We start from the raw sequence: 25,192 nt of genomic DNA on the forward strand, positions 1-25,192 counted from the left end.
GAAATGCCAGCTGTTTAATCCCATATGCTACTGGAAAAGAGGTGATGGTATAAATCTTTGTGAACACACAGTAAATAATAGCATCTTAGGCATAGGTGAGGTGAGCATGATGCCAGATAGATTCCACTAACCATACGCTCTATCTGCTTCCTAGCATTGTTGCCACTTAGTTCTTAGGTAGCTTCTGGTTCAGAGTAGATTGTATCTGTCCCTAAAGTTTGGCAGGGGTGGTGGTAGAGCTGTCACACACTCAAATGTGCTTAAATATTTATAATACTTAGTAAGAGTTGTCACACACTGAGATACGGTTGTCAAGCTGATACGATAGTGAGCTCAACTTTCCAAATGGAAGGTCTCATTGCTAGTTCTATCTTCTGATTTGCTATGTGGCTTTACATGTGGTTACTTTAAAAAAAAATGCTGAGAGTAGATTGATAGATACCAACTACCGATTTTGTAGATGACAAGAATTGTGGAAAATTGGTAAATAGCTTCTTCACAAAAGAGGCAGCATGATACCGTTAGCGTTTTCTAGATATCCTCCCCGCAATTAGAAGTAGAAACTTATGTGAGGGAAATGTGAAGTTTTATTGTTTTTAAATTTGAGAGTTTATTATTTACTGTTTTTAGTATTCTTTAATGTCTGGCTGGTCTCCAGTCTGTTACACAGAGACTGTACAGAATCTGTAAAGGTGTGTGATTAGAATGTATATTTTTTTATAGTCTACATTATGTTTTTGGTAAGCTGGAGTCAGCGTCTGATCACGTATCAGAATACTTAGTAATGGAGAAGCATTAGATTTAAGTTGCGTGCGACGAACTGGCCTTGTTAAAGAAAGGTTTAAAATAGCTTGAAAGCCTTTTCCTTCTTTAATGAATGAATTATGATCTCACAGTTCACTTGACTTTGACCTTATGTTTAAGAACACATTTTATTTTAAAAGACTACATGTAGCCCTCAGATACTGGCTAAAACTGCCCAGGGCAGGATTCAATAGTGCTTGCAGTACAGTGTCACCTGCATGCTGAATGGACTCATTTATAATCTGACAAAGGCTGGGCATTGTTCCTCAGTGGTTTGTGGACCAGCTGCGATGATTATTTAAATGCTGGTCCCTGCACACCACTCTCAGTCTGCTGAGGCAAATCTGTTTGTGTTGCTTTTTAAAAAGAGTTTCCTCAAGTGATTCATGTATCTTAAAAGTTGAAAACCACTGGTCTAGTGGTTTAGGTCAGAGGTTCCCACACTAGGCTACATATTATTATCACCTGGGAACTGAAAAATACAAAACAAAAAACAACACACTCAAAATTTAGGAAGATTCTTACTCTTTAGTCCTAAGGTGGGGCCCATACAAATTTTAAAGAGCTCTCCATACTGGTATAGACTTTTTAGTGATTTATATTTATAAAGAGTGAAATGGTTTAAAAAGCCACCCAGTAACTTTTGGGATTAATCTTATAAAATAAATTCTGAACTGCTGCTTTTGATATAAAGTCAGGTTTAAGACTGAAATTGATAGCAGGCAGGAAATAAAGAACTCTGGTTAATCAGTTGAACTTTTGTGACCTGTATTAAAATAAATCATGCTTATTGAATGAATGGCAGGGCACATATGCTTTTAGAATTGTATTATTTAACTTGGAAGATTTTAAAAAATGCTATTTTTAGCCCTGGCACGTCCCATGCACAGAGAGGTCACTGGTTCCCATTGCAGTCAGGGCACATACCTGGGTTTTGGGCTTGGTCCACAGTAGGGAGCATGCAGGAGGCAGCTGATCGATGTTTCTCTCTCTCCCTCTCCCTTCCTCTCAAAAAAAAAAAAAATCAATAAAAGCTTATATATTTTTAAAAATGCCTGGGGCGTGGGATAGAGGTGGGCTAAAAGGGGTCGATGGGGAAAAGAGGGAACATATGTAATGCTTTCAACAATAAAGATTTTATTTAAAAAGTAAAATAAAAGGCATCCTATATAATAAAAGCATAATATGAAAATTGACCAAATGCCAGAACAACTGGTTGCTATGACGTGCACTGACCACCAGGAGGCAGATGCTCAATGCAGGAACTGTCCCCTGGTGATCAGTGCGCTCCCACAGGGGGAATGCTCCTCAGCCAGAAGCCTGGCACATGGCTGGCAAGCGCAGTGGTGGTGGCAGGAGCCTCTCCCGCCTCCACTGCAGGCAGGTGGTAAGGAGCGAGGGTCCCGGACTGTGAGAGGGCGCAGGTCGGGCTGAGGGATCCCCCACAGTGCATGAATCTCATGCATCGGGCTTCTAGTCTACTGTATTTAGGTCAATTGTAAATCAGAAGTAATTCCCTTGGTAACTAAATTAATTAAATTTAATTACCTTGGTAATTAAAATTGAAAACCTTAGCTGTATTTCAGCAGCATAGAAACATATCTTACTAACTAATCCTGGACAGAACCCTTATACTGTATTTTTGCACAAAATAATGAATTGGTACTTGGGTTGAAAAATGTTGCCTTTGTTGTGATACTATTTCCCATGCACTGAACTAAAATGATGGGAGTTGATTTTGTGTTTCTGTGTAGGAGGTGTCATGTAGATATGCAGATGTGGAATGTAACATGGATTGTATCCTTTGTGAGTTTTTGGGTTGATACAGTTTATAAATATGACAGTTACAGACTCTCATGATTTGTCTGATTTTGAAATTGTAAAATGAAGACTACTTTTTACACATTTAATTTAAAAAGACCTCTGAATTATCCGAAGTCATTAATAAAGCACTATTTATTGTGTACATAGCACTGTATACTTACCTTTATGGACATTATTTCAACCATTCCACTCGTTTGCTTTCCTCTCCTGTCACCTTTCTCTTAATGTTCTCTGAAATTTGTCAAAAAATGACTAGTTCACTCATGTAGTCTTTTTCAGAAAAGTGATAGAAAGTGTTGTGAAAAGATACTAGTTGAAATAACCCAACTTTATAAAGTTTTAATTTGAGAATAAAAATAATAGCTACTACTTTTAGTAGTTTGGTGGTGCTTCATAAAGACCTATAGCCTATAAATAACAAAACTCCAACTAATAGAATATTACACACACACACACACACACACACACACACACACACACACACACACACACAGAGTAGTGGCTCAGTGCACGAGATTCATGCACAGGATGGGGAGTATCCCTCAGTCTGGCCTGCACCCTCTCCAATCTGGGACCCCTTGGGGGATGTCTGACTGTGGGATCGGGCCTAAACCAGCAAGCAATTGGACATCTCTCTCACAATCCGGGACCGCTGGTTCCTAACTGCTCACCTGCCTGCCTGATTGCCCCTAGCTGCGTCTGCCTGCCAGCCTGATCACCCCCTAACCACTCCCCTGCCTTCCTGATTGACGCCTAACTGCTACCCTGCCGGCCCAATCACCCCCAACTGCCCTCCCCTGCCAGCCCGATTGCTCCCAACTGCCCTCCCCTGCCGGCCCGATCGCTCCCAACTGCCCTCCCCTGCTGGCCCGATCACCCACAACTTCCCTCCCCTGCCATGTCCCACCTCCTCCTCCGGGACCCACCTCCTCCGCCCAAGGCGGCGGAGATGCCGGGACCAGCCTACTCTGCGCCACGCAGAGCCACGGGATCTCCAGGCCTCACTGCATGGAGTGGCTGCCGGGCCCCACCTCCACTGTGCATGTGGCCATCTTGTGGTGGCCATATTGTGATGACATTGCGTGCGAGGGCCACCTAGGCTTTTATTAGTATAGACTATAGGCCCAGTGCACAAATTCATGCATGGGTGGGGTCCGGCCTGCCCGGCCCCAATCGGGGCAGATTGGGGCCAGGCCTGTCAGGAGGAGGAGATGGTGGGAGGTTGGCTGGCCGGCCCGCCCCAATCGGGGCCCGATCAGGGCTGGGATAGCTGGGGGTAGGGGCCATGGGTGATTGACTGGTGGGCCATGGGTGATTGGTGTGGGGGGCCATTTGGGGGTGGGACCAGCCATGGGGAGGGGCTGTGGGAGGTTGGCTGGCCAGCCCCATCCCTGATTGGTGTGGGGGGGCCGATTGGGGGCGGAGCTGGCTGGAGGGAGGGGCTGTGGGTGGTGGGCCAGCCAGCCCCACTCCTGAATGTGGTGGTGGTGGGGGGCAATCAGGGGCCAGCAGCCTGGGGGAGGGGCCATGGGTGGTTGGCCGGCCAGCCCTGACCCTGATCAGAGTGGGGGGAATCGATCAGGGGTGGAGCTGGCTTGGGGGAGGGGCTGTGGGCTGATCAGGGTGGTTGGGGCCCATCGGGGGTGGGGCTTGCTAGGGGGAGGGGCTGCAGGTGGTTGGCCAGCAGGCCCTGCCCCTGATCAGGGTAGGGGAGCTGATCTGGGGCGGGGCTGGCTGGCCAACCTCCTGCAGTCCCTCCCCATGCCCAGCCAGCCCTGCCCCCTATTGGGGTGGGGGGCAATCAGGGGTGGGGCTGGCCAGGGGGAGGGGCTGTGGGCGATAGGGGTGATGGGGGCCCATTGGGGCTGGGGCCAGCTGTGGAGAGGGGCTGCAGGAGGTTGGCTGGCCGGCCCTGCCCCTGATCAGGGTGGGGGGGGCTGATCTGGGGCAGGGCCGGCCGGCCAACCTCCTGCAGCCCCTCTCGCTGCCCGGCTGGCCCCACCCCCTATTGGGGTGGGGGGACAGTCAGGGGCAGGGCCAGCTGGGAGGAGGTGCAGCAGGCTGATTGGGGTGGTGGGGGCCCATCGGGGGTGGGGGCGGCGGGGGGGAGGGGCTGCAGGCCGATCGGGGTGGGGGGGCAATCAGGGGTTGGAGGCTGTGGGTCAGTTGGGGTGGTGAGGGCCCATCGGGGGTAGGGCTGGCCAGGGGAAGGGACTGTGCGAGGTTGGACACTGGCCTGCTCCCCCAATCGGGCCGGTTGGCTGGCCGCAGTGGGCATCATATAGACTAGTCATTCCGGCGTTCTGGTTGCTGGCTTTTTATATATCTAGATATATATATATATGTATTTTTTTAACTTGGGAGGCCTTGGACCCCTGGGAGGGACTTTTTGGACCCCTGGGAGGGACTTCTGTGGATGACCTTTGGAGGAGACATGAACTCTAAAATTTATCATAGGATTTTGTATATATGTTTCCCAAGTTTGGAGCTATAGTTTTCATTAGATTCATATATATCCTATCTAATAAAAGGATAATATGCAAATTGACTGTCACTCCAACACACAGATGGCCGCCACCATGTGGTCAAAGATGGCTGCCCCCATGTGGACACAAGATGGCCACCACAAGATGGCTGGAAGGAAAGGGCAGTTGTGGGTGATCAGGTCAGCAGGGGAGGGCAGTTGGGAGGGACCCAGGCCTGCAGGGGAAGGCAGTTGGGGTATACCAGGCCTGCACGGGAGGGAAGTTGGGGGGGATCGGGCCTACAGGGGAGGGCAGTTGGGGGTGACCAGGCCAGCAGGGGAGGGAAGTTGGCGGGGATCAGGCCAGCAGGGGAGGGCAGTTGGGGGTGACCAGGCCTGCAGGGGAGGGCAGTTAGGGGCAATCAGGCCGGCAGGGGAGCAGTTAGGCGTCGATCAGGCTGTCAGGGGAATGGTTAGGGGGTGATCAGGCAGGCAGGCAGGTGAGCGTTTGGGAGCCAGCCATCCTGGATTGTGAGAGGGATGTCCGACTGCCCGTTTCCAGGGTCGGGCCTAAACAGGCAGTAGGACATCTCTCGAGGGGTCCCAGATTGGAGAGGGTGCAGGCTGGGCTGAGGAACACATTACCTCCCCTCCTCCCCCACCCCCCGTGCCTCTAGTGTGTGTGTGTGTGTGTGTGTGTGTGTGTGTGTGTGTGTGTATTCTCAAAAAATGTATACACACATTTTGAATACTTATAAAGGCAGTGTTTATTAAAATACATTTCATTTTCAAAATTGAGCTATCAGTTGTTAAACTGTATATACATTTTTTTGGACACCCTGTATATGATTTCCTCTGAAACAAGGATTCAGTGATTAAATCTTCAAACCTCACTGTGCATGTATTTTAAAAAGTTATTTGCCCAGCCAAACTAGTTCAGTGGTTGGTCATCGACCTATGAACCAGGGGGTCACGGTTCGATTCCTGGTCAGGGCACATGCTCGGGTTGTGGGCTCAATCCCCAGAGTGGGGCGGGCAGGATGCAGCCAATCAATGATTCTATATCATCATTAATGTTTCTACCTCTCCCTCTCCCTTCCTCTCTGAAATCAATGAAAATATATTTTTTAAAAAGTTACTTAGTTTCTAGGTTTCCCATTTGGATAAGATAGTTTCTATATTGTATATTTGTTCAGATATTTTTATACTAATTATTCAGTTATTTAAGATTTGTTCTGTTGCTAGCTTATTCATACTGTTTTAGTTTTTTGCATGTATAAGGCCATTAGGGTGAGACTAGGTCTATTTTCAAACCTAGAGAGTGAAGGAAGTAGTCAAAGGAGACAGTTATGACTGACTAGTTTAAAAAATATGAAAAGCAGCCTAGCCAGTTTGGCTCAGTGGATAGAGGGTTGGCCTGTGGACCGAAGGGTCCTGGGTTTGATTCCGGTCAAGGGCACATACCTCAGTTGCAGGCTCCTCCCTGGCCAGGACCCTGGTTGAGGCGCGTGCAGGAGGCAACCAATCGATGTGTTTCTCTCATGTCGATATTTCTATCTTTCCCTCTCTCTTCCACTCTCTCTAAAAATTGATGGGAAAATATCCTCAGTTGAGGATTTAAAAAAACGCCAAAAACATGAAAAGCAAAATTTCCAAAGAAACACAATGTGAAGGCAGGGCCATCAGAGAAGAGAGAAGATAGGTAAAATTTGTGGTGGAATGGGGGTGGTAACCGAGAAAGAGAAAAGGAGAGGCCCAGACAGGTAGAAGGGAAAGTAATGTATCTATTGTGTACCCTGAATAAAGGAGATTGAAAGGCCTGTAAAAAACAGTAAGTTAATGAAATTCATCTATTTTTAGGGTAAGGCTGCCCCCTACTGACACTTTATTTCTGGTTTAGAACATAAATACATTTCGAATGCACTTCAGGGGGCCTGCAGTGCTCAAATCTGGATACGAATGGGGCTGAAAATCACAGCATGTGTGGGTGCTGCTCACTCCTGGGTAGGCTTGACTTTCTTTAGGACTTTGGAAATCTTTTTGGTCAAAAGTGTAATGAACACTTTGTGTAGGGAATACTAAGCAACAAGAACATGTATATAGACTTGAGGGTTCCTGGACTCTGCTTTGATCATAAAATTTAAAATGTTATAGTATATTCGGCGTTAGGAATACTGTGGTTAGGATTGTGGACTCTGAAGTCAGACTGCTGGTTTATATTCCTGTTTGATTTGGGGCCTTGGACTTGGTTAAACCCTGTGTACTTTAGTTTCCCAAACTGTAAAGTTGGGGATAAGTGTTTCTGGCTTCATAGAGTTTTGAGGTGTTTTGGTATCCATATAAAAGCCCTTAACAAAATAGTAAAAGCTTTAAAAATGTTGGATGTTATATCACAGTATCTTGAAGTCACATCCACATTGGGAGGGGGGTACTTATTTTGCCCCTTTGTGCACGTGTATTTTTTCTCCCAGGGCTCCCACTGCTCGGGACCCGTCATCCTGTAATGTCTGCCTGTTGGACACCTAATCACTTTTTGCAACCCAATTGTCACTTCTTTATGGTTTTCCAAACCACCTCCCAAAGTTCTTTTTTCTTGTGTTCTCATGGTACTTAATATTACATTTGCCTTAGCATTTAAGATCAAGGATATTTATTAATCATCTTACTATTCCATAATGCAGTAGTGCCTGGCCTGTTGTTGGTGTATTAATCAAGGTTCTCCAGAGAAACAGAACAGTGTGAGTGTGTGTGTGTGTGTGTGTGTGTGTGTGTGTGTGTGAGAGAGAGAGAGAGAGAGAGAGAGAGAGAGAGAGAGAGAGAAGCAATTGGCTCACATGATTGTGGGGGCTGACAATTCCAAAATCTTCAGGACAGGCTGGATCCCCAGGGAAGAGTTCAAAGGCAGTCTGGGGGCAGAATTCCCTCTTCCTCAGGGGACTTCCATCTATTTCTTTTAAGGCTTTCATTTAATTGGTTGAGGTCTATCCACACTATGGAGGGTAATCTTGACTGAAAGTCTACTGATTTAAATGTTAGTCTCATCTAAAAAGAAATGTCTAGAGTGGTATTTGACCAAATATGTAGGTACCATGGTCTAGCCAGGTTGTCACATAAAATTAACCATCACAGTTGAGATCAAATTGAATCTAGTAGGAGAGAGATATACGGATATTAAAAATAGTTAAAATAAAAAAAACTAGATTACATAAATGCTAAATAAGGAATATTACAATAGAAAGATTCAATTCCTGCAATTCAAATATGGCTTGGGAGCTTGTAATTCTTGGATAATCCAAGCCACTGCTTCCTTGCCTAATTACATATTCAGATAGGCTAAAAAAATAATGACAGCCAGTCCCAAGATCTTGGGAATGAAGTGAACTTAGAGATAATGAGTATACTGGACTTTAAAAAAATAGATGACACCCCTACTGTTAAGATTTACACCTTCTCTATCAGCTAGGGGCTGTTCAGGCCTCTTAAAAATGCTGTAGCTTCAAGGAAGAGTTGGCAGTTTTAGAGCAGGTGCAAAAGATGAGCACACAACCCTAGAAAACGTAGGTGGGACAATGCTGCCATCTTGTGGTACTCTCTGCTCCCGCAGGTCTACAGATTCTGATACTGATTTAATCAGTTTGATGTAGTTTGGCCTAAGCGTTTTCAACTACTATATATAGGTTTTAGGTAAGTCAGGGTTTTCTGTATGGTCCGAACTTTTGTTTAAACAGTGAGATGTTTGAAAGTGATTTGTGTGGAACGTTTGATAAGGTTTAAAATGACATTTTACGGACGTTTTGAGTCTTTCAGTTTGATGTTGGGCTTGATGTTTTTAATTTTTACTTATTTTTTCTTCTCCAATCATGTAATCTGTCACCATCAGCCATGTCCTAAGAAAAATGTTACAGGCCAAAGATTTTGCTGTGGGCAAAGGCCCTAGGAGTTGTGTGATTTCAGTATTCACCTGACCCTCCACATTCGGTCTTAGCTGATAGGATATGGGTTGGGCACTGGGCCATACGTCTGGTCTAATTGGTAAAACGTCTGGTCTAATTGGTAAAAAATTAGCCAATGTCTGGTCTAATTGGTAAAAAATTAGCCTGGCAGGAAAAACTTTGCCTAGATGAGGACTCTAGGGAATCTCATTGGCTTAGTTACCTACTGTCTTGGGAATATGTATTGGAATACTCAGTCAGCTCGGCCGGCATGGCTCAGTGGTTGAGCATTGACCTATGAACGGAAAGTCACAGTTCGATTCCCTGTCTGGAGACATGGCCAGGTTTCGGGCTTGATCTCCAGTGTGGGGTGTGCAGGAGGCAGGAGATCAATGATTCTCTCACATCATTGATGTTTCTATCTCTCTACCCCTCTCCCTTCCTCTCAGAAATCAATAAAATAAATAAATAAATAAACAAAGGAGACGTGAGAAGACACACAGAAGAACATCAGAGTGTTAGTGGGCAGAAGGGATCCATGCTGAAATGGGACAACTTCTACTTCTTCAGGACCCTCAAGATGCCGGATCCTGAGCAATTTTCCTGTATAAGGCTCTGTGCCACCTGGTGGTGGGCTTTTCTTAGGTTCTTAAGATTTCAGGATTTAAGAGTCCTGTTTTCCACAAATATTTCACACTACCCTTCCACCTCCCTTCCCCCATTTATGAGATAACCTTAACAAATCTCTATTTATTGTAAATATAAGCATCTAACATTATTATTGTTTTTTAGGCTCGTATAGCCTATGTTGTTTTTATTTTTTTAAAATCTTCATCTGAGGATATTTTCCCATTGATTTTTAGAGAGAGTGGAAGAGAGAGGGAAAGACAGAGAGAAATGTCAATGTGAGAGAAACACACTGATTGGTTGCCTCCTGCACATGCCCTGACCAGGGCCCAGGCTGGGAAGGAGCCTGAAATCGAGGTACATGCCCTTGACCCAAATCAAACCCAGGACTCTTTGGTCTGCAGGCTGACACTCTGTCTACTGAGCCAAACCAGCTAGGCTGTTCTGTTTTTCAAAGTTTTTTTAAAATAAGGTATTTAAAACAAATTTAAATATATTTTTATTGATTTCAGAGAGGAAGGGAGAGGGTGAGAGAGATAGAAACATCAATGATGAGAATCACTGATTGGCTGCCTCCTTCACGCCCCCTACTGGGGATCCAGCCCCCAACCAGGGCATGTGCCCTGACTGGGAATCGAACCATGACCTCCTGGTTTATAGGTTGATGCTCAGCCATTGAGCCACACTGGCCGGGCTCAAAGGGTTTTAATATGCATTACCTAAATTAATAATAAGGATGCTACTTAGGAGTTCATTTACATGCCTGCTAATCCAGGAATTCAAAGAAGAAAATAGCAGTGACCAGTACCCAGGTGCAGTCCTCTTGTCAGCCACATATCTGTTCTCATTGGTTGCTGGGTTTTCCCCCTTGTTTTGTCTAATTGCTTAGAGTATTTTCATCTCTGGCTGGATTTCTAACCTCAGATCTACTTCTAGCTCATTCCCAAGCCTAAGATTCAGAACCCCAGCTGTGTTGAGCATCTGTTTCATGCTAGGTGCTGTACACAGGTTATCTTGTAACAGCATCCGTGGGAGGTTATCACCATAACACCATAGTCTCATCACCATTTTACAGGTGAGGACATTTACAGATGAGGACACGTTAAGTCTGAGTAACTTCCCAGATCATACAATTCAAATGGTGGAGCTAGGATTTTACTGTGGAAAAAACCCAAAGTACCACATTCTTAGAGAATTTTCTTAGGCTGGACACAAGAGAAACAGAGATAGAGATAGACCTCAGGAGCTTTACTTCGAATATTTTGATAAAACTGTACCAATGATAGGGAACTATATGGATAGACCACTTCATCTTCTAACCTGATAATATTGGAAGAACCGAAGTGGAAAGAGACGAGTGTCCTGTTAGGAGAGAGCCTAATGGGAAGAATGCCCAGAACTCTTGATTTTCCTGGACTGACAGGGAAGTTCCACGCCGCTCTGGTAGAAGGAAGCAACAGTGAGGCTGGAACTGAGTGAGATCGGCTCGGGATTCTTCCCGTGAGATGATGCTGACACTGGAGTAGACAGGAGAGAGGCCAAGCTGCTGGGAGAAATGGGCAACTCCAGAACGGCCAGGACGTTCCTATTACGGCTGTTTTGAGACATTTCAGCACCACTGTAAGCACCTGAAGAAAGCGATCTTTGATAGTGCCATGCTGGGCCTGCATTTTTAGGTCTTCGGTTTATCACTCAGCTCTGTCTCTCTTACACCTTTATGGCTTTGGGGGAAATGCACAGTAGGATTAAAAGCCAGGAGGGCTTCTGGTCAGTTCTCCCTGGAGGGCTCTAAGCAGTCAGTTTCCCTCCGGGTAGACATGCTGACAGGAGGTGATCCCTAAGGCCCTTCCAGCACCAGCATTCTGAGACACCGTCTGTCCCAGGGGTCTCCAGGAGTGTTGGCTCATGGGCTGCTGTTCTCACTCATCATGGCTCCAGTCCATCTGCTCGATGCAGTGACAGCATCCAGGCAGTGCACTCATCTCAGGTGAGGTGTTTCTGACCTTAACTACCTCACAGCCTGGGCCTCACGAATTTACCCTCTCCGAATGGGGGAGCAGGGAAGAGATTGCTTCTGAAGGAGGGCAGATGCTCCTTTCCTGTGTGGACCGAAAGTGTAATGGCAAGGAGAGAGGAGGTGAGGCCCACATGAGTCACCTTGCCCCTCTGCAGGCCACCCTGAAGCCCACTTACTCTGACTCACCCGCTTCTAGCCAGGAGTGGTGGTGTCCTGAGAGGCACCTCTGCCACCTTACAGGTCAGACCGGTTATTACAGATGCAGACCGGGATTTAAAGCAGGCTGCGTCACACCCAGCCTCATCTTTGTTCTGGGTTCCAATCACAGCCGTGAGAATGCCTCTCACACACCTCTAGCCACAAGACTGGAACCGACGAGGGGCTCAGCTGGGATGCTCTGAGGTCTGTCTGCATTTGCACCGAGACATGCTTTCTACATGCTGCTCCTAGCCAGTGGCTTACTCCTGGGAGACATGGGACTTCTCCGATGGGCCACTTTGGCTCAAGGACTTCCCATTGTCTTCACTGAAGCTCTGCTCTGCAGTTTAGGATGCTTCTCTCCAACCTTCTTTCTCCTCTTCACTCCGATGACAATACAGGAAGGAATAAAGAGGCTGAGGGACGTGGGCATGCTGCAAAGGCTCTATTATGTAAGGCCAAAAGGCCCACCACAGGATATGTGCCAGGAGAGGGCACACAGGACACGCCATTCACCAAGACATCCAAATGAGCTGGTGAGAGGGCACCAAGGTCACTAAGGCCAGGGATGAGGGAAGGAGAGCCGTTTACAAATTGAGCTTGATAGCATTTGTGGGGATGATAGAGGGAGGAGGTGGCTCTTAACTGCCAGAAGTAGGAGGCCATAATTACCCAAAAGGCAAGGTTGGAGGGCAGTCAATGGACTTGACCAATAAGTTGTGGAGATGGTTAATGGTGTCAGTTTTGCATCTAGGGTCAAAATAGGGAGACAGCTGTTGACAGGTGTGCTCCTTAGCATCCAAAACGGATGAGCAAACTTTTTAGGTAAAGGGCTAGATAGAAGTTTTTATTTATTTTAAATGCTTGAACTGACTTTATTATAGCATCATGAAAAACAGAAGACATTATACCTATAGAGGAAGACTGGACAAATCAGAAGGTCCTCTTGGACTTGTTCACTTCCTGGCACTGTCTGCTGACACTCAGAACATGCTTGGATACTTCCTCATGGACCTCCTGATCACTTAACCTTTCCACTTCTACCTGGACATCATCTTTGGTGCCTCGAAGCAAGGTGGTTTCTGTGCTCTCACAAGTCACAAAATCAGCCATTCTTCTGTCTCAGATAGGCCAGAGAATTCTAAAGTCTAGATGTTTTCTGCCTACTTAACCTCATCAGGCTCAATCCTTTGACCAATTGCAAAATGAAAAGTCCAGGGAAAAGCTAAAGAAGAGTTAACTGGCTAGATGGAAACATTTCAGAGGCCTCAATAGCAAATGAAATGGCCTGTTTCTGACCTTTCACAGGGTTTATTTCCCATCCTCTTATTGAGACCTGTAGCATACTAGCCCTCTCTTGCTCGTCCTGTCCATATGGAACTTCTTTCTCTTCAGTATCTAGTTTAACAGTTGCCTGAACATTAGATAACAACAATAACTATCGTACTGTAGTTACTTTAGTAATTACCATTTATTACCTACCATTTACCTGAGTACTTATTCGATGCCAGGAATAGTACCAATCACTTTAGCTGTGTTAACTTATTTAATTTTCATAAGGAACCTGTGAGGTAGGTACTTATAAAAATACCCATTTTACTGATGCAGTTAACTGAGGCCTATGAATACTTTCTCTTTGAGAGTGGTGGTGTACAACAGAAACATAACCTTTGGTCTTCATAGTTCCACACATACTCTGAGTTACTATAGCCCAAAAGATACAGTTTTTATTCTTCCAGCATATTCTTGAGGTAGGAGGACAAATTTTATCTCTTTTATAGATGAGGAAATTTAGGCAAAAAGAATTTCCCCAAACTGTGTTTGAGACTAAGTTTCTGAAAAAGACGATTCCAGATTCAGTATTTTTCTAGATCCTAGATCCTAGGAGACAGCGTCTGGAGAGTCTGCCTGCCACACCCTTGCTTTTCAGCACTCTTTAATACACACACACACACACACACACACACACACACACACACACACACATTTATTTATCAGAGTTCTTTGTTACTCTTGAACTGAGGGTTTTCACTATTATGCTACCTTGCTTATGTATGTAAAAAACAATATATGTAGTAAGTTCTTATATTTATGCAGTCGACAGTAGTCATCTTCCTTTTGTTTTGCCTGCCTAATATTCAACCCTTTTCCCCATTTGGGGGGAATACCTATCACAAGTCCTGGTCAAGTATGCTCTCTCCCTGTTCTGACAGCTATGATGCTGGCCTTTGGCATAGATTTGATCAATGGACACTCCCACCGAGGACCTGAATTCTCAGTTCATTTATATTTGTGTCACTCCTCCTAGAGTCATTTGTGAAGGCAATGGGAGTATTCTGAGGGTGGCCAGGCTTTTCCTGCTAAAAGATGGTGTGTGATTTCTGCTTTTTGATTCTGCAGAGCTGTCCTGATTTCTTTCCACTTTTCCTGCCATCGTTAACTCCATCATTAAGATGGTTATATGAACCCCTGAGATCCTTTAATATCTCTCTTCTATGTAAGTTATCCAGAGCTGGTTTATTGCTTGCAACCAAGAATCCTGATTGAGATAGAGTCTTTATAGTTTGTGAAGTACCTCCATATACATTACTGCTTCTGGTCTTAAAAACCACTTGATCTTCTATGTAACAAATGAGGAAACGCTAGCTACTCTGCCTGACAGCAACTTTTGTTATTTGATATGTAGGATGGCTGTGAGGAAAACGGCACATTTGGGAGGTATGGGGACTGCTTTGAAAAAACCTGGCATAATACACGATCATTGTACTCTCTCTGCCCACCCCCTCTGAGGTTCTGAGACCGCTGCGTGGTCTGGCAGGATGAACACTGTGTGTGCTGCTTGGTCCCTATAGTAGGGACATAGAAGGAACTCATCCCCAGGACCCCACAAGTCTCACAGCAGTTCCTTAGAAGCTGGTGTCACCTTGGCTGGGCTGCTTTCTGAGCTAGGGAGGGATTTGCTGGGGCGGGGGAGAGGAAGGGTGAGCTACTTCTCTAACTACTTACTCACCCAGGGAAGATTTGCTGCAGGGAAGGGATGAGGTTGGGGCTTGCTGATTCGGCAAAACAGAGGGTACTAATGAATGTTGTGTGTCCGCCCTGGCTGGTGTGGCTCAGTTGGTTGGGCATTGTCCTGTGCACTGAAGGGTTGCCTGTCTAGTTCCCCTGCTTGATCCCCAGGAGGCAGCTGATTGATGTTTCTCTCTCACATTGGTGTTTCTCTCTCTCTCTCCCCTTTCCTTCCTCTCTCTCTAAAATCAATAATAAAAAAAAAAGTTTTAAAAGCCCTAGCTAGTTTGGCTCAGTGGATAGAGCGTTGACCTGCAGACTGAAGGGTCCCAGGTTCAATTCGGTAAAGGGCACATGCCCGGGTTGTGGGCTCCATTCCCAGTAGGGGGAGTGCAGGAGGCAGCTAATCAATGATTCTCTCTTATCATTGATGTTTCTAACTCTCTTGCCCTGTCCTTTCCCCTCTGAAATCAATAAAAACATATTTAAAAAAATCTTAAAAAAATGAAGTTGCATGCCTACGAGAACAGCCTCTTTACCATGCTCTTCCTCCTGGCCTGCCCTTTCTCTGTTTCATTCCCTATTCTTGCCCAGTTCCTGTTGCTAGTTCTTCCTGCTCACTAGCTTGCGTGTTTTCCCAAGCCCTGGTGGTTTGCTCTTCATTCTTTAGGATGTTGTTAAAATGGGGTGTGTTGCTCTTAATGCCAGCTCCTCCTATCACTTCCTCTTCCCACTCTTAATGATGCTTTTCCTGGTTTCCCATCCCCCCAAGCACATGTTTTGCAATTTTGCAAGCCCCATATGGATAGCGACCAAGTCTGATTTTGTTAGCAGTATATGACCAGGCAGCAGGCACAGGGCTTGCTTGATACATAGCAGGTGGGATTAGATGAAAGAACACTGCGTGAGTGAGTGAGTAAACTCTCAGCCCCCTTCCTGCCTGCCTGATGTAGCAGTCTCTGGAGGGGAGAAGAAGGAGTCTTCGGTGAGGTTCTAGAATGAATACATGTAGAGCCCCCAGCATGTGAGATCTGCTCAGGATACTTAACTTAATCTGATTCCACACCCACCAGCCTCAAACCATCCGGCAAGTATCATGTCTCCTCTGATCTTCTCCTGCCTGTAGTCTTCCCATGTAAACCAGGGCTTCTTAACTGGGATGGGGAGGGTTGTGTGACTGGGATGTGAAGTGGGGCATTTCTGTTTGTCAAGATGATTGAAACATAAACATGGCGTTTAGAGGGTAGGAGTCAGGCCACATTCTGATTTGTGTGGACAGTGCCATACAACAATCGTCATGAGTCCTGCATGATTCCTGGTGTCCCCACCTTTTGCCACAACATTCAGGTATAAAAATATATATATATATTTTTGTAAAATAAATTGGATTCTAGCTGAGATAATTACAAATATGCATAGGATGAAATTTCCAGGAATTCATCTATTGGTAAAACTGAAAGAAGATTATATTCATTTTGTTCAGAGCTTCTTTTTTTTTCTACCATAATTATATATATATATATATATATATATATATATATATATATATATGATTTAAATACCTTTTAAATTAAACTTATTATGGTGACATCTATACATATAAAAGCCTAAGCTACCGTCACAACTGAAACAAACTAACGGACAACTGAACAGGCTGTGTGGGGTGACCAGGCCGGCAGGGGGTTTTGTGAGGGACGACCAAACGACTGAACAGCAGGCTGTGTTGGGCGACCAGGCCAGCAGAGGGGGCAGTGAGGGGCAACCAGGCCGGCAGAGGGGGGCAGTGAGGGGCAATCAGGCTGGAGGGGGGGCATTTGGGGGCAACCAAGCCGGCAGGGGGGGCAGTAAGGGGCAACCAGTCCAGCGGGAGGGGCAGTTAGGGGTGACCAGGCCGGCGGGGGGGGGGGGGGGGCAGTTGGGGGAAACCAGGCCAACAAGGGGGGCAGTTAGGGGTGATCAGACAGGTAGGTAGGTGAGCAGTTAGGAGCCAGTGGTCCTGGATTGTGAGAGGGATGTCCAACTGCTGGTTTAGGCCCGATCCTCCAATCCGGGATCCCTCGGCCTAAACCAGAAATCAGACATCCCCCTAGGGATCCCTGATTGGAGAGGGTGCAGGCTGGGCTGAGGGGACCACCCCCTCCCCCGTGCATGAATTTTGTGCACTCGGCCTCTAGTCTTACCTTATAATAGAGAAACATGCAAATTGACCGCACCTCCGCTATGCCCACGATTGGGCCGGCAGGAGGCTGGGGGCGGGACTCCGGGTGGCATATCCGCCGTTGAGAAGTTCAAGATGGTGGTGCCAAGTGGCCGGGCCCATGCCGCCGCTCCCGGGGGTGCCTGGGGCGATCGGCACCCCGGGGGTCATGGCCAGGCCCATGCCGCCGTTCCCCGGGGTGCCTGGGGCGATCGGCACCCCGGGGGGGGCGTGGCCGGGCCCATGCCACCGCTCCCGGGGGTGCCTGGGGCGATCGGCCACCTAGGGGGGCGTGTCCGGGCCCCTCCCGCCCCTCCCGCCCCTCCCGGGGGTCCCGGGGTTGATCGTCCACCTGGGAGGGCATGGTCTTGCCCCTCCCGCCCCTCTCGGGGGTCCGGGGGTCGATCGGCCTCCTGTGGGGCGTGGCCCGGCCCCTCCCGCCCCTCCCAGGGGTTCCGGGGGTCGATCGGCCACCTGGGGGGCGTGGCCCGGCCCCTCCCGCTGCTCCCGGGGGTCCCAGGGGCCGAGGCTTTCCGGGCCTTGGGCACCAGCGGGGAGCCTGCACCGATCGCAGGAAACCACTGGGGGTCGGCTCCTGTGATCGGTAGCAGGGACGCTGGGTGCGGCGAGCCCAAGACCAGGAAAGCCTGGGGCGGAGGCTTTCCCGGCCTTGGGCACCAGTGGGCAGCCTGCACGGATCGCAGGAAACCACTGGGGGTCGGCTCCTGCGATCCTTAGCAAGGATGTTGGGTGCCGCCGAGCCCAAGGCCACCACCCGGGGCCAAGCCCCGACCCTGAAAAAGGCAGAAGGCGGTGGCCACAGCCAAGGCCTGGGTCCCTGGTGCCGGCAGAAAACTGGTGCAGGCAGCCAGGTGAATGAAGGTCTATTGCACGAATCTTCGTGCAAACGGGCTACTAGTTGGTTAATAAAATTATATAGGTTTCAAATGTGCAATTCTATGCTATATCATCTACTAGTATATATTGCATTCAGTGTTTACCACCCAAAGTCAAATCTCCTGTCACCATGTATTTGATCCCCTTTATCCTTTTCTATCCCCTACCCCCTTTTCTTCTGATAACCACCATACTGTTGTCGTTGTCTATGAGTTTTCTCTATTTTGTTTGTTCATTTGTTGCTTTCAGTTTTATATCCCACATATGAGTGAAATCATATGATTCTTGACTTTTTCTGTCGGACATATTTTGCTTAGCACAATATTCTCAAGATCCATCCATATTATTGCAAATGGCAGTGTTTCATCTTTTCATGTGGTTGAGTAGTATACAGTATATGTACCGTATCTTCTTTATCCAATCATCTATTGAAGGACACTCCGGTTGTCTCCATGTCTTGGCCATCTATCTTTGTGAATAAATGTTTCCAGGCAGATACCCAGAAGAAGGGTTGCTGGGTCATATGGTAACTCTAGTCTTAATTTTTTTAGGAGCCTCCACACTGTTTTCCATAGTGGCTGTACCAGGCTACATGCCCACCAGCAGTGAAGGAGGCCACCCTTTGCTTTCAGAGTTCTTTACCAGAGTTGTTCCCCACTTCAGAAAATCATGTACTATAAGCAATCCTGCAGGTGGAACTGAGTTGCCAATAAAAGGCTACAGTCTGCACTTGTAGCTATAGTGTTCATAGTGATTTTATCATAGATGCACTTCGTCCCATTGATTGAAGATAGAAAACATTGATTGTAACAAAATTTTTTAAAAATTAATTATTCAAAAGTCACAAAACAAAATGTAACAGAAATAATACTTTCAAGGACTCTTTAGGAGGAAAGTTTTTAACATATCCAAAGTTGCAGTAAAACTTGTGGGGCACCCTGTATGTATTATTAAAAGGGACTGTTATGCCCGGCCAGTTTGGCTCAGTGGTTGTGAGCCTATGAACCAGGAGGCCAGGTTCAGATCTTGGTCAGGGCACTTGACTGGCTTGTGGGCTCCATCCCCAGTAGGGGGCGTGCAGGAGGCAGCCAATCGATGATCCTCTCTCATGATGTCTCTATTCTCTCTATCCCTCTCCCTTCCTCTCTCTATCTAAAAAATAAGTAAAAATATATCTTAGGGGAAAAAAAAAAGGGGGGGGGGGGGCTGTCAGGTCTGATATTGTGAGAACCACTTACACTGCACCCACCTGGAAAGGGCATTTGCAAACCCAGCATGAAAGTTGGAAGCAACACGGTGCGGAGGGCAGTGGCTGAAAGCCAACCGACCCGGGCCTTACCCCTGCGCTTACCACGGCAAATACGCCCTGGCCCATGGGGCTTCGCAGAGCCTCCGCCGTCGTCCCAAGTGTGAAGAGAGTAGGGGAACTGCGGTCTTCCCGAGCCGTCGCGGGAACCAGGTGAGAAGCCAGGACGCCCCTGAGGACCCGACACAAACCCGCAGGGCCTCTCCCCCAGCCCCACCTCCACCTTGGCCCTCCCAGGTGCAGCACCGGGCCACCGGCCGGCGGGCGAGGTGGGGGTGGGGGTTAGCAACAGGTGGCCTCCGTGCCCTCCGCGGGGCGCCGGGCCGCCCTCCAGGGCGTGCCGGGAGTGGAGGCGAGTTTGCCCCGAGGGCGGCCCCGGGCCGCTGGACCCGAGAGTCTGGGCTGTGTCCTCTGTGCGCTCACAAAGCCCCGTGCCGTCTGCACTTGGCCTCGGTGCCCGGGCTGCGGCGCCGGGCGGGGCAGCGGCGGGACCTTTCCTGGGGGGGAGCCTCGTTCTCCCCGCCTTCAGCCTCCGCCCCGGGGTCGGGCGGGGCCCCGGCCAAGGCCACGAGCCGGGCAGGGAGCCGCGGCTATTGCTGCGCCAACACCGTACACTGTGGCCCGAGGCTCCGCTCGCCGCTGGGTAAGAGGCATCGGGCGGCCGATCTCCGGCCCTGGGCCAGGGGCGGGGGCCCCGGCGGGGACAGAAAGCAGCCCTGAGGCTGGTTGCAGGGAAGGGCCAGCTCTGCTCTCGCGCCTGGGGCTGAGCCTCGCACTTTTCCCCACCCCGTACCAGCAGCTCTTTGCCGCCCCGTCGGGAACCCAGGTCCTGGGACCCTAGCTCCTTCTAGGACTGTGGGGCCTTGGGGGCGCGGAGGGGCTGAGCGGCTAGCGGCGGGTAAAAACCGCAGGGTCCCGCCCGGGTGTGTGGGGAGTTCTGGCACCTCCCGCTTGTTGACTGTCTGTCACTCAGCACCGTCCGGGCCCGGTGGGTGCCCGGCCTCCGCGGTCAGAGGCTGACGTCAGCCCGCCTGCCCGCAGCAGGGACACATTTACCCACCGACGCAGTGCGTGGGACAGGTGGGCGCTCCCGGAGCCAGCTGCCCTGCGACTGGCAGAGAGCAGAGCATTTAGGGCGCGTGCGGAACTGAGTAGGCGGAAAGGAGACAGAAAGGAATTGCGGTTTCTTTTCCCTCTTGTTTACGTTTCTCTTTTAATTCTAAAAATCCCAACCTAGCTTCTTGCTCAAAGACACAGTGAGCAGAGCCTCTGGATTGGTATGGGCTGCCCATTGCTATAATGTAGGGTTCTGACCCATTTTTTGTGCCGTGTACCCCTTTGGCAGGTCTGGGGAGACTAAGGACCCCTTCTCAGAACAATACTTTCAACGGTATAAAGTAAAAGGCACAGTATTGTAAAGGAAACCAGTTTCAAAACATTTGTCAAATATTAAAATAATTTATTATGCAGTAATGTATATGCCTTTACAAGTAATTCATTAAATAAGATCTATCAGTGGATCTAATAGCTACCATAATTTTGAAGTAGTAATGAGCATAAACGATATTTCAAGATATAGATAACACCTGTAATAAAAGAAAATAACTATGATTTCTATTGGAGATGGTCATAGGTACAGCTAATAATTGCTGTGGTTTGTTGTCTATAGGGTGTCCCCCAAAATATATATACTAGTATACACTTTGAATAATGATAAAGGCATTTCATTTCCAAAATTGAGCTACCAGACGTTAAAGTGTGTATATGTTTTTGGAGACACTGTATATATTGAAGAAAGTGTTAACTTCCAGTTAGAGATTAGTGAAAAATAAAGATTCCCTGATAGTGGGAAGGGCACTGCCCGGGAGTTAGGTGGCATGGGTTCTGGTCTCGACACTTCCATTGACTAGCAGTCTGACCGTGGCTTTTTGAACTTCTTTGTGCCTTTGCTTCTTCATTGTACAGTGGAGATCTCCATCATGCTTTACCATGCATTTAAGTTGCCCAGCACTGCATCTGTCACAGAGGGGTGAAATAAGTACCATTTATTAGAACTTGTTTGTCTCCTTCACTGGACTGCAAGCATATAGCCATCACCATTACATTTCCAATCCTGGTCCATGGAATGCACTCGATATATATTTTTTGAATGAATAAGTGGATTGGAGAAGGTTGTTTGTGGCTGCATCTGAAAAACAAAATTCATCAAGGAGAGAGATGGTGGTTTGAGGAGTAACTTTAAAATTTGGGCTTTTTTATTTTTATTTTTAACTGGCTGAACAAATATGTAAACAACACATCTGGAGCTGAAGTGCCTAAAACATCAATCAGAGCTCACGGGTCTGTGTACGAGTTTGTGGCTGGTGTCCCACCAGAGAAAATGAAAGTGAGGAGACCTTTCAGAACAGTGACTCCTCCATCTTGCTTGTGTCCAGGCTTGTTAATACCAGATGTTGTAACACAGGAAGTGTCTTATAAGGAATGAAGACAGACCCATGATGAAGCATTTCTGGGCAGAGATGCACATTTCACTTTTCCCTGCCCTGCTACATAATAGATAACCCCTCGTTGACTCTGAAGGCTTGGTAAATAGCAGAGGTGACGGTAAATTGCTAGAAGCAGCCCAGACTAGGCCTGAAGCCAATTAGTTGCTTTTTAATTCCCAGCCTTAAAAGTCTGTGTAATCCAACCAAATGTGGATGGTAATAGGAAGAAGGAAAGTACTAGTAGGTCCAGCCAGCCATCCCTGTGATTTATATTGTGAAAGTGCTACGTTGGGGCAGGAAGATGGGGAGAGAGCTTTGTAAAGAACGGGGCATTTAGAACACACTGGGGCTAACTATGCCTATAACTTTTGGAGGGCAAGTACTGGACTAAATTGTGTCCCATCAAAATCCAGTACCTCCGAATGTGGCTATTTGGAGATAGGGCCTAAAATGGTAATTAATGTTAAATGAGATTATAAGGGTGGGGCCCTAATCCAATATGACTGGTGTCTTTCTAAGAAGAAGAAGAGAGACTAGGGACAGGCCTATTTATAAGCCCTTGTCATTCTTTGCTGCAATGCTTCACAGCTCTAGCAATCTGTTAGTAGAACAAGTATTCCCATTTGAGTACCTGCTTGCGAACCTCTTTCCCTTTTCCGGTCATTTAGAGATCACAGAATTTTAGAAAAGGAAGGGACCTTTGAAGCCACCCAGTGCAATCCTTTATCCGTTGATGAAGAGAGCATGCCCCAGAACGGTTAAGGACCAGCCCTACCTGGTACTACCTGGGGTGTGATCCTGGGTCTCCTGACTCCTGACACACCTTCAGACAAAGCTTTACTGGGATAGGGAACTGTGCCATTTAGTTAGACCAGTGGTCAGCAAACTCAGTCAACAGAGCCAAATATCAACAGTAAGATTAACAGTAAGATTGAAATTTCTTTTGAGAGCCACTTTTTTTAAACTTAAACTTATTCTAACGACACTTCTTCAAAATAGACTCGCCCAGGCCATGGTATTTTGTGGAAGAGCCACACTCAAGGGGCCAAAGAGCCGCAGGTGGCTCACAAGCCGCGGCTTGCCGACCACTGAGTTAGACAAAGGGAAGACATGCACGTAGGGAACCTGGCACACCTGTTACCTAGCCCTCACCTCATTCTGTCCTAACCTTTAAAGGAGTTTGGCGTCTCTTCAATTGTTTTCGAAACGTATATAACTTGTAATTAAAGAGTCTTTTCTCATTGTGTTAAGACGACACACATTGAATTTTGGGTGTGAATAATATGCCTGACTAATTGGCTAGTCCTGTTTACCCCACCCTTTAGAGAATTCTTGTGTGTGAGACTCTGAGTGGGAATCCCACCCAGCACTCCTGAGGCTGATGAGTAATTTCATTGACCATTGAACAGATTTAGGAGACGAGGCCCAAGCTTATCCCTGCTTTGTGATGGGACCCAATTAATTCCACGTCAGGCCTCCCTCTCCAGTGTGTGGTGTTGTATGCTCTAGGGATGCGCACACACAAGCATATGCAGACCTTGAAAGGAAACCTCCAGTATACTTGATTAGAGGCCAACTCTGAATGATGGATTTGAAAGGGACTAAGCTGTGATGATTTACACACTAGAACATGCGTGGTCAAGCTCCCACTGGCTAAAGCAAGCAAAAAACCAAGGCATATAATTCAGTCCAAGCTTCTTTCAGTTGAAATAATCCACCTGACTTATTTTTTTCTGCTTCTGGGGCCATAATGTAAGAACTTCCTTTCTGTAAATATAATTTCTATTTTCTGCTTAGCAAATGTATGGCTTAGTGAAATGGTCAGTGCCTCCCTGTATTATAAGGCTTTCTGATTGTAAAATGAGTATAGGTTAGGGACATTTGTAGTACATTTCTCAGCAGCAAAGGGAGCCACTGTTGCACTGCCCAAGTCCTCATTAGTAACCCTTAATCAGTGACTCTTTAAATGAAATTCCTACATTTTCCCCTTAGGGAACTAAAGAAACTCATTGTGGCCCTAAAACCCTGAAACATCAGGGAGCTGTATATGTTTTTTTTCTGTTTCCTGGATGGTTTGCTCCTGGTCCACTACCAAAGCCTCGCTTCACAGCTTAATGTTTAAACAAATACTTAATAATATTTAAACAGCTTCGGAGGTAGAGTTCCAATTGGCCCTGCAAGACTAAATGAAGGCTGCTTCTCTCTTTGTTCCTTCCCTCCCTCCCTCCCTCTCTCTTTCTCACCTGAGGATATGTTTGTTGATTTCAAAGAGAGGAAGGGAGAGAGAAATGTCAATGTGAGAGAGATCTTTTGCCTCCCCTACGTGCCCCGACTGGAGATCAAACCTGCAACCTAGATAACGTCCCTGACTGGGAATGGAACCTGCAGCATTTTGGTGTATAGGACGATGCTCACCCAACTAAGCCATCCCATCCAGCCAAAGCTCCTTTCCCTTCCCTTCCCTTCCCTTCCCTTCCCTTCCCTTCCCTTCCCTTCCCTTCCCTTCCCTTCCCTTCCCTTCCCTTCCCTTCCCTTCCCTTCCCTTCCCTTCCCTTCCCTTCCCTTCCCTTCCCTTCCCTTCCCTTCCCTTCCCTTCCCTTCCCTTCCCTCCCCTCCCCTCCCCTCCCCTCCCCTCCCCTCCCCTCCCCTCCCCTCCCCTCCCCTCCCTCCCTCCCTCCCTCCCTCCCTCCCTCCCTCCCTTCCTTCCTTCCTTCCTTCCTTCCCTCCTTTTCTCCTTCTCTCTCTCTCTCTCTCTCTCTCTCTCTCTCTCTCTCTCTCCCTTCCTATCCTCACCCAAGCATATTTTTTCCCATTGATTTTTCAGATAGAATTGGAAGGGGAGGGAGGATAGGGGAGGAGGTAGAGAAAAACAACATGAGACAGACACATCCATTGGTTGCCTCCCACACGAGCCCCGATTGGTAGACCGGGGATTGAACCTGCAACCCAAGTATGTGCTCTTGACCGGGAATCAAACCTGTGACCTTTCGGTCCACAGGCTGATGCTCTGACCACTGAGCACCAGCCAGCACCATTTTCTTTATTTGTTAACAAAATAGCAATCCAGTTCCTGAACACACAGGCGATGATAGCGCTGCCATTACTTAAGAGCAGGTGTGCAAGAAAGAGGAAGGGTGCAGCCTGTGTAACCTTTACTACACTTTGAGTAATCCAATACTGTTGCTTACACCCTCTCTTCATTTATCAAACGGAACAAAGTCATAGTTCATATTCTTTCCTCTGTATCCCTTATAGCTAATTTGTGACTGAAATTCCTTCAACATTTGTTTTGCATTCACACCTTCATCTCTGTTCTCATTATCTATTCTAAGCCCTCACTCATGACTGAATTTCTGAAACAGCCACTTAACGGACCTTCCTGTTACTATTACATAATAGACAGACTCTTCTTATTCATCACAGGCGCTGCG

General features: G+C 47.3%; 1 protein-coding gene across 1 annotated transcript in view; it reads left to right on the top strand.

Annotated features, from left to right (window-relative positions):
- SQOR (sulfide quinone oxidoreductase) overlaps positions 1-25,192 on the top strand; it is a gene marked incomplete at its 5' end in the record, with an annotated part of 71,765 nt that overhangs the window by 536 nt on the left and 46,037 nt on the right. The gene's annotated exons all lie outside the window — the stretch shown is intronic.

The sequence above is a fragment of the Cnephaeus nilssonii genome, assembly GCF_951640355.1.
Source record: "Cnephaeus nilssonii genome assembly, chromosome: 4".
Classification (NCBI taxonomy): domain Eukaryota; kingdom Metazoa; phylum Chordata; class Mammalia; order Chiroptera; family Vespertilionidae; genus Cnephaeus; species Cnephaeus nilssonii.